The sequence below is a fragment of the Tenebrio molitor genome, chromosome 6 (assembly GCF_963966145.1).
Source record: "Tenebrio molitor chromosome 6, icTenMoli1.1, whole genome shotgun sequence".
Lineage (NCBI taxonomy): Eukaryota > Metazoa > Arthropoda > Insecta > Coleoptera > Tenebrionidae > Tenebrio > Tenebrio molitor.
In genome coordinates this window covers 18,407,404-18,421,221 of record NC_091051.1, presented here as the reverse complement: position 1 = coordinate 18,421,221, position 13,818 = coordinate 18,407,404, and the positions used below count along the sequence as shown (strand labels likewise).

Here is a 13,818-nt window from a genome sequence, read left to right as displayed (position 1 = left end):
AAGGCGAAAGAAGTTGCATTACCAAAATTTTCTGTTTCATTTTTATCCTAGTCACTGACCAAAGACAAATTATGATACGCATACATATCTATTACATATTAAGAAAAAAATTCCTCTTGAACGGACACCTCTATCAAACGGACACAATTTCGGGAACCGCGGGTGTCCGCTTAAGAGAGAGTACACTGTATTGTAAGTATCTCACTTATTGTTGTACAAAAAATTTATCAGTCATTTACATGATCGTAATGTGTAGTGTGAAAGGGCTTATTTCTCACTCATGAGAAATTTACATTTTTCTGAACTTATTCTCCAATATATCGTGTGTTCAAATGAAATCCTGGGCTGAGTAGGCGTTGGAAAAATCAAACCGTTTGTAACAGTGTAGTATGAATTTCCCGCCGTTTGACATGAATGACATTTGTTTATGTCATTGACATACGTTTGTGGTTTTTCGAACTTCGTCTTTTGTGGTCTCCCAGTGCTTTCGAGAATTTCAATAGTTTGATTTTCGGTTTTTTTAAAACCCAGCCAAGGTGTGTTTACAATGGTTTTGTTACGAGAACATAAAGTTTTCATGGTGGAAGCCTATTTTCGAAACGGAACAAAAGTTGATGGCAACTGGGAATATTCTGTCAGTGCATGTTTTGAGGAGTTCTAGGAACGATTTCCGATTGTTGCAATTGTGTATGAGCAATTTCGACAAACTCTCCATCTTTGTTTAAATAATTTTCGAGAACGTGGTACTATTGGACGAAAAGAAGGAAGTGGCCAAGTAAAGAAACGTACTCAGGAAGTAATTGGGAATGTTCAACAAATAATGGAAGATTCACCTACAACTTCAATTCGGCATTTGTCACAACAGGTTGATCTTTCTGTTGGAACTTGTCAAAAAATTTTAAAAGAAGATCTGCATTTATTTCCATATCGGCTCACCGCTGTCCAAGAATTACATGTAAATGACTTGCCCCAAAGACTAAACTATTGTCAATGGTTTTTAAACACAATAGCTGATGATGTTTTAGAAAAAACATTCTTTACAGATGAAGCATATTTTCATTTGTCAGGCTACGTAAACTCACAAAACATGAGAATGTGGAGTTCACAAAATCCACATTTTTTTACTGAAGCTCCACATTACCCCCAAAAAATTGGAGTTTGGGCTGCTATTAGCCAACGTAGGACTATTGGCCCATATTTTTTCCAAGGTAAATTACTGCAATCATTTGTTACTCATGTTTATTATCTCAAACATATTTGCAGGCAATATCAATGGAGAAAGATATCGTGCTGAAATTTTAACACCGTTTTTAAATGAACTTCATGATGATGAACTAATTTATGGGTATTTTCAACAAGATGGCGCAACAGCGCATACAACTGGCGCTACAATAAACTTCTTATCCAATTTCTACGCTGACAGGCTTATTAGTCGAAACACACTCAATAACTGGCCTCCCAGATCTTGTGATCTCACACCCTGCGATTGTTTTTTGTGGCCATTTCTGAAAAATTCCATTTATAACACCCCCATAATTGATCTGGCAGAACTTCAAAACAGAATACGGATGAAAATTGATCAAATAAATGAAGATCCAGTGGTTCTTGAGCATGTCATCAGAAATGGAGTTAGAAGGCGGGCTACGCTATGCTTACAAGAGGGTGCACATTTTCAGCATTTATTGTGAACGTCTGCAATAAAAACTCATATTTATGTCAAGTTGTGCTTTATTTAGATCTAAACATTTTTCCAGGTAATTAATTTACCAAAAAGTTCTCCACTTCCCAAAATTCGTAAAATCTTGCTGAAATAATCTCCAGACGCGTATTTGATGTTTATAATTTCTGACATCGTGGGTTACTATCCAATTTTAAAACGCGACAATTTACATGGTGAACCACTGGAAAGGAAACGCTGTGCAGGTGTAGGTACAGTTTTGGCATTTCAAAGTTTCGTTTCATGGGTACCATCATATGCATTGAGATGAACAACTTTAATAAAATCCCAGACACTGTGCTTGAAAATGCCCTAATTGGAACATCAGATCTGTTTAATCGGAACATAATTGAACATTGCAAAGAACGAACAAAAACAGAAATATTTTTTTGTTTATACATTTTAGGTTAGCTGTCAACATGCTCTAATTACTGAATTATAACTGTCAATCTACACTTTAAAAAAGCACAACAATTGACGGTTTCCAACGCCTTCCCAGCCCAGGATTTCATTTGAACACTCGATACTATTGATTGTTAATCAACATCTGAATAACTTTTTATTGCAGTTTTAATTTTTAGAATGTTCCTAGCATATTTGGAACTTACCCTGAGGTACAAACTAGAATACAAGAACTTTCTTCTGAAACAACATAATGTGCCGTATTCTGATTATTCCTTCGATAGTTTTATCAAGCGGTGTTTATCGCTTACAGCTGTAAAGAAGTGTTAAAGTTTGGACAAAATATTTATGTAATTTTTAACACGCCTGCCACTAAGAAAACAATAAAACCACTTTACAAGTAAGTAAAGATGTTTCTTGTAAAAGAATTCAGAGGCCCGAAGCTTCTTCAAATGCCAAACAAGTTTGCAGAAATCATCGTTGTTCCTTTGAAGAACTTTGAAATGTCCCTTGAATGAAAAGAGGCTTTAAGCTATCTCTGTGAACTAAATTAGAGTAAATTATATTAAGAAATATTTTAAAATAACCATTTGCATCATTGCATCTTTTTATTTCACATGAAAGATACAATTTTTAACATAAACTAAGAAACACCAGACATTTATAACGGGTGACTATTAAAATTTTCACTTAGGGTTGGCTATGGATCATTCTTTGTTTTCCGTTGCACCTTAGACACTGACAAGTTTGACATTTCAAGAAATGTTTTTCTCTTAATTTGGTTATGTTTCAATTGTACTGACTGACATTTGTTGTTCGTTCTTGCGTGTGTCTAAAGTAACAGAAAAAATAAAAACTCGTTCAAAGCCAACTCCAAGTGAAAATTTTAATAGTCACCCGTTACATACCTATTTTAATTAATTGATACTTTATTACTTCAATGGTGACATCTGTTGTGCCAAGCCATTATACAGGCTGTTTTCTAAAAAACGCCGCAAACCGTAGCTCCGTTATTTATTGTCCGATCTTAAAAAACAAAAAAAGCAATAAAATGATTAAAAAAACACTACAATGATTATAGCCTCTCGAGGCGCGCCGAGGGATATAAGGGCCGAAGGCTATAAGGGACTTCTCTACCGTAGTTTGTATACTATTTTTTTCACTACTAGATACGTTAAAACCCTTTCTGATAATAATTATTAATTAAATTATTTTGTCGGATGCGACGGACCCGAGTTGTTATTTCTAAAGGGTTGCTATGAAAATTGTCTACGTTAACCAATGAAATAAGCGACAATCTTTTGTTGCTAGGTGACGGTTGTTCATTATTAACCCTGGGTTATTGAAAATTATTAACCAGTAGGTTCGGTTCAGGAGTAAATAATGACGCCTTCACAGACTAATAAACAACAATAATATAATAAACACGCGTATTTTGTCCATACAACGTTCGATGGCCGACGACAAGAATAAGGTCCCTCTTTTCGACGGATCCAATTTTTCGAATTGGAAACTCTGCTTGATGAACTCGACCTCCTAGACATCCTGGAAATACCGATGATGCTTCAGTGGAAGCCGTTGATGCAGCAGATATCACGGCACAGATAAAGTGAAGAAAAAGGAGCAACTAAAGAAAAGGGATAAAAAGTGCAAGTCACAAATTGTCCAACGAGTGGCCGACAGTCACTTGGAATATGTAAAGGACAAGGAAACCGCATTCGAAATTTGGACGGAACTGAAAAATACATTTTTGCGCGATTGTACTCTATTTGGTTGTTTACCACGTCTGTTTCCAAGACGGTAAGCTATGTTTACTTGTTGCTAACGATAACCTCGACGGTAAGTAATTTTTGGTGTTTTAGAACGGTAAGTAAATTTATTCAAAATTAATCAATTATTATAATAATTTTTATGTAGACAGAAGTTAAAGACAAGAAGTGGGAGCACTTTCTGGAAACTTATACAGCTCTTGTAGTCGACCTTCCTTGGCACTGGAATGAAATAACATTAGCGGACTTGCCGCAACATTACCATTGTCAAAATTGTCATACCTCGAATTTTCCTTGTCTTCTTGATTACACATTGAGGTCGTTGGTTTCGGAAATTCTCTTTTATGTGGACAGAAGTTGAAGACAAGATGTTAGCACTTCCTGGAAACTCACACAGCTCTTGTAGTTGGCCTTCCTTGCCACTGTAATGAAATAACATTAGCGAACTTGCCGCGACATTAGTATTATCAAAATTTTCATACCCCAAATTTTCCTTGTCTTCTTAATTACACGCTGAGGTCGTTAGTTTCAAAAATTCTTTATTTGTGATGCACCCCACATTCAAAGTTTCTTCTACAACATCCACTTCGTTTTCGGAATCACTAATATCACTCATTTTACTGCTTGTTTTTCAACACAACTGGTGATATTTGCGCACAAAAACTGCAACGGCGGTAGTTGTTTCCAGATTGCCTTAGAAACGCGATACAAAAATCGACATTGTGGCAACACGATGTGAAGGGTATCGCATTGGGCCTATTCTAGATATGAATGTTTTGTAATAAATATTCAATTGCGCAAAAAATCTCATAAGCATCATGAACGTTAATGACAATGTACGGATCTCAGACAATATTTGAGTCGTCGCAAGCTCCTCCTCCAAACAATTGTCTTCGATCGGTACATTGTCATTACCGTTCTTTATATAGTACGATCAAAAAGTCTTTGGATCAGAGTAGCCGTGGAATTAACAAGCTATCTAGGAAATTATTTATTTCAATGATTTTTGACATTTATTTGACAACTTTCAAGTTAGTAGGTTAAAATTCAAAATGTTTCAAAGAGAACATACTCGTACAATTTTTATTATTAAATCATACTACAGTAATGCAAATCGTAGTGAAAATGGTAATTGGATTTATTCGCCTCGTCTACGTTTAAACGAGTTCCGTGAGAGATTAGCACTACTTTGAAGTACACATAAAAACTACGGACAGTAGAAGCAAATAATTCTATAGATGGTTTTTACATTTAATGGCTACCGCGATCCAAAGACTTTTTGATCATACGATACTTAATATACTATTTCCGACGACCACTATAAAATATCTAAATATCGCACATTTCATAGGGTTTTCCCTTAGTGAAAATTTAAAATTACAAACAATTTCAACACGAAGACGAACGAAGGGCATATCCGTGTGAAATGAAAAATTTGAGGAATCTTATTGGCCGACAGCTGTGTTTTTATTTTGCACACAGATCGGTGATTATTGATGTGTACCTTTCCGCGCAACGGCATAATTATTTTGTCCTCAGCTAGAGTACTTTGCCGAACGACATTTTAAATTTTAACTTGACGTTTGCACCGTTAGTAAGTGGAAGAGCGAATTCGAGAGAATTATTGGATTTTCTGTAAGTTAAAATATACTAATTTATAGATTGAATTTATGTGAAACTACACCAGCAGCTCCAGAAAATAATAGCGAGTCTGGTACGCATAAAATTCAAAACTTCGTATCAACTAAAGAACATAAAATCGTCAAAAACCGTCTTCAAGCAATTTATTTTCAAAATTGTAGCAACCTTACCATAAACTTTATTTAAAAAAATAAATACTAACTCTGCGTTTTTTTGTGGTCGTAGGGAAAATATCGTGTACAACACGTGTTCAAAATTCGATTTCACACGCGTTTGCTCAATTCTGCAAACTCGTATGAAATCTTTCATTTTCAACACAACATTCTATAAACCGTCAAGGTTTGGTAGGTCAGTTACTACTACGAAAGAGCTTCTCTTGATGAAATATAGCCCAGCGAAGGAAACGCTCCAGACTCTTAAAGACTTTTAAAATTTTTTATCGAGTCATGCGTGATCTACGATCGACTGGTGCCAAAATGGAGGAACAAGACATCGTGTTCCATTTGCTCTTGACGATGCCCAATAACAACCACTGCCCTGGAGAGGCTCAGTTCACCTTGAGCTTTGTGAGGACTCGTCTGCGCGACGAGGACATGAAACGGGAAGGCAAGCAGCGGAAAAGCAATACTGAAATGCAGCTACCTCTGGCTTTTGACACACCGGAAGGAACGAAACAGAAATGGAAAAATGAATGTAGATGTCACAATTGTGGAAAATACGGTCATTATCGTTCGGAATGTAGACTAAATAAATCAAGAGGTGACCATCAACAAAAACAATTCAAAAGTAGGAATTCTAACGTAGCTACAAACAATGCATCAGATAAAGGCGAAAGTGAATTCTCAAAAATGAACACAGTTTCTCGGCTTACCTGAGTGGAAATGTGAAAAGCACGGTTTGGTGCCTTGACTCGGGAGCGTCCGAACATCTGGTAAGAAGTGACAACCATATCAGGATAATACAAAAATTGGAGCATCCTGTGTGTATTAAAATTGCAAAATCAGGTGTCACACTCAAAGCGGAAACATTTGGAGAAATTCTAGGCAAATCTGTTGTTGGAAATACAGTCAGTACATACAATATTTATATCTCAAAAGTCCTTATCGTTGCAGGATTAGAAATCAATCTGTTATCAGCGCGAAAACTTGAGATGCAAGGACTTGCTGTTGTCTTTGAGCAAGGTTGCGGACGGATTCTCAAGAGAGACAAAATTATTGATGTCGCACAATGCAGGAAAAAACTGTACCTACGAGGTCAAACTTCAGGAAAATGTCGAGGTGGAAAATCTCAGTAAGACTGACGGAAGTGCGGAACTTTGGCATATGTACATATGAAGCAGCAAACTTCAAAAACTGTCACAGATTGTAAACGGGGTAACGATCTCTCCGAAGAATTCTGAAATTTCACTGTGTGATTATTTATTTTAGATGCCAAACACCTTATTTCTTTTGAACGCTCATTGAAAGAGTTATCCAACGGTATATCGAAATACAGGGTATTCCATTTAAAAAAATTGACTAAATAAAAAGTTTGCGTAATTAAGTAAAAATCTTAATGTTTTTCAACAAGGCAATAAAATTGACGATATTTAAAATGTTCTAAAATAACCTAATCTAAATAATTATTATCTGTTATATTTTTTACAAATTTTCAAAATTTGATTTGTCCGAACACAAAAGAGCGAATAGTTTACTAACAGTAGAAGTTAGACCCATCAAATGTTGTACCTTCTTCTTTGTTTTGACGAGAGCTTTCCAAAAACGCAAAAAAATACTGGGTGTTCCATTTAAAAAAATATAAGTTTGTGTTGCCACCGATACACCAAACAGCCTGTATAATCTAAAATATTTTTAAACCGTGCTCATAACTTGTATGTATAACATGAAATAATAACATTTTTCAAAGAACTTATATTAACTTAGTAAATCTACTTTGCCAAACCGTTGAGACACCCGGTATACTCGTATATCTTAAAAGTCCAATTTATTTAATGTGTAAAAATGCTAATGATTACTGTGCTGACTGACTTATTTGTAACTAAATCGTTTCACACTATATCTGGACATTTGGACATTTGTATCGTTTACCGCCTTTACCTGTTTAATTAATTTGTTTTGCTTTTTATTATAAGTTGGTAGTTTTCCTGTCTAGGGTATTCAGACATTATCTTTTTCCTCCTACTTTGTTTTCCTATTTTTCGGTGTATAATCTGTTGGAAATAAAGGTATTATTATTACGAACGCACTCATCGAGCACTTCGAAAAACAGGGTATCCAGATGGAATGCACGGTTCCTTATACACCGGAACAAAATGGGGTCACAGAGAGACTGAACAGGACACTAGTGGAGAAGCCAAGATATATGCTGCTGTCCAGTGACCTGCCAAAATCGTTTTGGACGGGAGCAGTCACCACAGCGACTTTTCTGATAAATCGCTTCCCAACTGCAGCACTCGAAAACTGCACTCCGGCGGAAAAATGGTTCGGGTTCAAAAAGGTACGAATTTTCGGCTGCTTGGTATACCAACATATCTCAAAACAGTTAAACCCGAGGAAATACGACACTCGGACACGGAAATGTGTGCGCTCCTGGACTATGCGCCAAATGGCTACTGGCTCTGGTTGTTGGAAGAACGAAAAATCGTAGTCGGGCATGACATAATCTTCGATGAGGTTACGTTTCCATCAACCTGTAGTAACGCTAGTACGGCGGATCGGGAGGCGGATACGGAAAAAGAAAATGCGGAAGAAGAGGACACCGAAGAAAAGAAACTTCTAACGTATCTTCGCGTATCGGTCCTCTCGTTGGATGGTACTTGTGACGATACACGTTGGAATGTTGAGATGGGTTCGAATCCGATGTAACGCAGTTACATCGAATTCAGTTACAACAACACAAACACAAACTTTATTCGCAATAATAAACAAATAAACAAACAAACAAATAAGGAGGTAAATACAGGGTATGGAGAGGACTTTCGTCCGATTCGTTCACCTGGGAACCGTTCCAGAGCAGAGCTATTCAAGGTTCGGGTAGACGTCCACAAGGAAGCTGCCTGGTCAGAGCCAAGAATGATCGTCCGTCAGACTTGTCAACCGGGGGAGCTTCTACGGGCAGGGCATTCAACGTCATTTTTATTCTTAGTCCTATTTATTCAGATTTATATGTGTTACATGTCATGTGTATAATATTGTTAATAGTTGTTAAAGATAATAGTGCTGTCGCTGAGGCTTATGGCCTTTTCAGCAGAGAGGAAGTTAAATGAAATTTAAGTGTAGCAAAGCAAAAAAAAAATTCTATGTTAAGTGACTCCATATAATTCTAGGTTTAGGTGACTCTATACAGGGTGGTCCCGATATAACCTGCCAGAAGAAATCCAGTAATAGGTGACGATGAGTAGAACTCATGCACAAAAAAAGTTTCTAATAAAAGTCTTTTCGTTTTCGAGATAAAAATAATTGAAAATTTGCTCAAAATTTGCTGTACGCTAATGAGTTAATAGGTTTTAAAAAGGTAATTCTGGTTACTTGGCTGCAATTTCCTTAGCAACGCTACCTGTAACACCTATGACATTTGTCAAGTTTAATTTAAAATTTGCGAATCCTTCAAAAAGTTATGAAATTCACAGAACAAGAATACGCCTATTTGCATTTACTCTATGGCGAAACACGTGGTAATTCAAGACCGGCTAGGCGACCATACAGCGAGCGTTTTCCTGAAGGAGTCCTTCCGTTTCGTTGTACTTTTGTGGAGCTACATCTGCATTTATGTGAGATTGGTTCTGACTGATTCCAATACAATGGCGTCCCCGATCCTCCATTTAACCCCTCTGAATTTTAATTTTTGGGACCACACGAAAGATTTGGTATACGAAGTTGAAATAAATACAAAAGGCCAACTCCAGAAACGCGTAACAAACGCCGCGAACCAGATTCGTAAAAACCCAGAAATTCTGAATTCTGTTTATAAAAATTGGTACCAGCGTACTCAAATGTGCTTAAATGCCAACGGAAGGCACACAAAACATTTGTTATAAAATAATTTTTCTAGTCTAGTTTACCTTTCATTAGTTAGTAGATATTCTAGTTAGAGTTGAAAGTACGAATATGAAAAGTGTAAATAAATTTATTCAATACATTATTTTGGCTATTTCACCACAATTAAGACGATACTCTTATTACACAGTTCTTCCACAATTTTGCACACACTACCTCTACATGTATTTACAAAATTGAGGAACACCACTTTATTTATTACTCATTCATCGCAGTCTACAAAATCAGCTTTTGTACCACAGACAATTAAACTATAGTAAGACACTTCAATCCCATATAATAATGTTGGAATAGCTTCGACGGTGCTGCTCCGCACGCAGTTGGCCAAAACACTCCGTGGTATTTATTCGTAAAATTTCGACTATTACCGTTGTATTTAAAACAGTCAAAAAATATTTGTCAAATGTGACACTTTTCTGAGAAAAATAAAAATGTACTTTTTAAAGATATAAGACTTTCTGTGAATAAAAAGGTAGGAATTAGTGCCATTTATTAAATGAAAGTAATTACAATAGCCAACGTTTTCAGTATTGAGAAATTGTCAATAAGAAAACAATAAAGAAAGGAAAAAAATTACATTTTCTACTTTTTGGGCAATTTGTGAATCTGCTACGTAATTTATAAAGGTAAAAACTTAAGTGATGAAACTTCTTAATAAAGTTATACTTTCAGTTTCAATTCAAGACAAAAAGAAACCAAACAATAGTGTGTGCCCCCGGTACCTATTCTTTTAAGGAGCATGACAAGTTAAAATTGAAACTAAAATACACAGTGGGCCGAAAAAATCGGTACAAATTTTGTTCGTTCCTTCCTGAGTTATTAAGTTTTTTAAATGATTAATATACCAGTGAAAAACCCAATATTTATAGAAAAGATGAAGGCCTCTTGCTGTGCAGAGATAGTCCTAACTCAAAAGTTGTGCGTCATAACATGAAGACATGCAAAAATTCTGGTTTTGAAGATTACCTATCTCAATTATGAGTTTCCAGATATGGTTCAATCAATATGCCCTCCATTTTTATTAGCTATCATTTGTAATCGTCTTTGTCCGTCCCCAATTGCAGAAGCTACATATTTGTCTCTGAGGTAGCTGATTCCAGCATTCCGTTAATTGTTCAGGAGCCTTCAGCTCAAGGTATATGATTGTTTGTGCCGCTCGGTGCGATGTTGATCAATCACTAGTGAAGACGATTGCAAATGGTAGCTAATAAAAATGGGGAGCATATTGAACCATATCTGTAAAACTTATAATTGAGAGAATTTTTGCATGTCTTCATGTTGTGACGCACAATTTTTGAGTTCTGGACAACAACAATCTTTTCTAAAAATATTGAGGTTTTCACTGGTATATTACTCATTAAAAACAGATAATAACTCAGGAAAATATGAGCGTACAAAATTGGTACCGTTTTTATCGACCCACTATGTATAACAGAAGAGTTGTGTGTTGTGTTGCCAAAATTTACGATCTAAGTGTATTTTAGAATAAAAGAAGTATTGGAAAGAAATTACGTTTATATGTAACAGCCATTTTCTGGAAATTAAAACAAAATTGTTGGATGCATCAATCAATTTGATCATTTATAAAAAAAAACTACAAGACGTAAGAAGAGAATTTAAAAAAATCGTCAAAGACATGTTACTTACAAAGAAAATGGGGATTTTCAGAATATTTAATTTTAGTTTTGGTTCTAGTTTTTAATTTAATTCATTTATTGTTAATTTTTCTTATAATTAATAAAACCTTGTGCATTTTAAAGACATTTTACATTTGAAATTAATATTAAATGAGGACAAAATTATTAATTTAAGCAACTCCATCAAGCATGCTTTATAAAATTAGTTCGGCCAACTGCTCGCGCCGCGCTGGAATCGTGTTTCCAAAAATTGGGTAGCAATGCGACGTCTTACTATAGTTTAATTGTCTGTGTTTTGTACCTAAATAAGCTGGTGAATTAGCGCACACAGTGTACAGCGTTTTCAATAAATGTCATTAATTTGATTTAGTTTGTCAGATTTGAGATTTGTCATAAACGATTCAGGTACCTATGTTGCTTAGATACTGTCATCCTTACAAACACCAACAATTAATTCCTGAGTAGGTACGTATTTTTGTGGTCAGCAGCGTCGAATGGGTGTGGATAGGGGTTAATTTATCCCCATTATTTTGGACCTAACGAAGGGGGGTTTTTTGGACTTGTTAGATCCTTCTAATGACCCAGAATTTTTTTGGCAGGTTATATCGGGACCACCCTGTATAATACAACGGTTTATTTTCTAGGGGGTAGTGGATGTAGCGATGTGGCAGAACTGGGTCCTGGTGCTGGTCCTGGGTCGGTTCCGGCGGTGGTTGGGTCCATGGTTGGTGTCCTCTTGGTCCTGTGGGAGCTTGGTGACCTAAAACAGATGTTAGCCGGGAGTTGGGAAGAGGGATGGGGAGCTCGTCCTTTCGGAGCTGGGGGGGTGGACCGCTTCATCTCATCGAGAGAGGTGTCTCATCGACGAGTAGTTGGAGTTCGGGTGGAAGATCGAGGTATTTTGAGGAGAGTATGGCCGTGGGGAGGTGTTTAAGTTTGACTTTAGGTTTTTTGGAACGCGATTCAGAAATCTGTTTTTTGTCGGGAGTTTGTGTGGTGTGTGTAGTGTTGTAGTATTTGGCTATGGTGGTGTTACCGTTAAGTGTGCGTTCAACGTAGCGTGCTTGGTATTGCGTGAGCCACTCGGAAATCGGTGTTGTTTTAGTGACGTCATATAATGTGTTTGATGGGTGTTGCCGGTGGAGTCTGAAAATGTCGCGGAGTATGTAGCCTTCGAATGAATAAATTCTGAAAGCTGCTCGTTTTGGAAGTGTTGAATAGAGGAGGACTCTGTATTCGAATACCGGTTGAATAAATGAGTTATACGTATGGAGGAGTGTTTGAGGGGTGTAACCGCGTGATCGGCCTCGGATTTCATAAAGTAAATTTGCTCTATTTCGAGCTTTTTTAAGCGTGGCCTTGAGATCCGCGTGAAGAGTGCAGGTGGAGGAAACGGTGAAGTCTAAATATTGTACGGTGTTGCTTTTCGGAATTACGTCGCGGTTGATTGTGAGTCTAGATTGTGCAAACAGTGTTCTTTGTTTCTGCGCTTTTGGAAAACTGAAAAGGATGGATTGACTTTTGGTGGGATTGATCTTCACTCGCCAATGGCTGGTCCACTTGTCGATGCGATGGACCTCTTTTTGGACGAGGTTCGTGGCTTTCTCGGAGCTTCTCTGGGAGCACCCGCTGGCCGTGTGGTCCGCGAACAGTCTCGCCTTGGTCCGCTGGGAGTCTAAAATGGGAAAATCTCTGCAGTATACAATGTAAAGTAGTGGTGAAAGTACGGAGCCCTGGGGGACTCCTGCTTTCAGGTGTACAATGTTCGAGAGGGTATTTTTAAGTTTGATTCTGCAGGATCTGTTGGTTAGGAAGGAGAAGATTAGTTTGGTGAATTTGAGGTTGAGGCGGAGGTTTAGCAGTTTCTGCACAAGTCCGTCATGCCAGATCTCGTCGAATGCTCTTTCGATGTCGAGGAAGACACCTACGGTGCACTCCCAAGGTTGGAGTGTCTGGTGGTCGGTTTGAAGTTCTACAAGGGGGTTGTGAGTGGAGCGTTGTGCACGAAAGTTAAATTGTTCGGGGGGAAGAAGATTGTTAGTTTCGAGTGTGAGTTTGAGGCGATAGTTAAGATTCTTTCAAAGATTTTACCAGTGATGCTAAGAAGTGAAATGGAGCGGTAAGATTTAGGGTCGTTGGGGCACTTCCCTGGTTTGGAGATCATTACAGTGTGAGCGGTTTTCCATGCAGTGGGGAAGTAGAGGTGTTTTTCTTGTAATTGTTGTAGATGTCGGTTAAAGCTTGGAAGGCGGGGTCGGGCAGGTTTTTGAGTAAAATAGGTCTGATTTGGTCGGGTCCCGGGGCTTTCGTGTTTTTTAAGAGAGAGATAATGGTTTTGACTTCGTCGGTTGTTATGTCGTCTGTAAGGTGTTCGTCGTGCAGGGGGTGAGGAAGAGGGTCGATGAATGGGACGTTTTTGAACGCGTGAACGTTGTTGGCGATTTGGTCGAAAAAGGTGGCGTTGAAGTTAGGGTCGTTTGGGACTTGATGGATTCCGTCTAAGAGTTCCTGAGGTGTATAGTAAATGTGCGCGTCGGTCGCGAGATGGTGGTTCGTATTTCGTTTTTGTCCGGTAATGACTTTAAAATTTTTACCGT

General features: G+C 37.5%; 1 protein-coding gene, 1 long non-coding RNA gene and 1 pseudogene across 2 annotated transcripts in view; 2 read left to right on the top strand and 1 right to left on the bottom strand.

Moving 5' to 3' along the window:
* The window catches only part of LOC138132810 (cubilin-like), a 48,660-nt gene that overhangs the window by 22,389 nt on the left and 12,453 nt on the right, over positions 1-13,818 (bottom strand). The window lies entirely within an intron of this gene.
* LOC138133732 (uncharacterized) lies at positions 312-1,720 on the top strand (annotated as a pseudogene).
* On the top strand, positions 9,247-11,343 carry LOC138133549 (uncharacterized). Its single transcript, XR_011160404.1, has 2 exons — positions 9,247-10,056; positions 10,113-11,343. It is a non-coding gene; the product is annotated as an uncharacterized lncRNA (long non-coding RNA).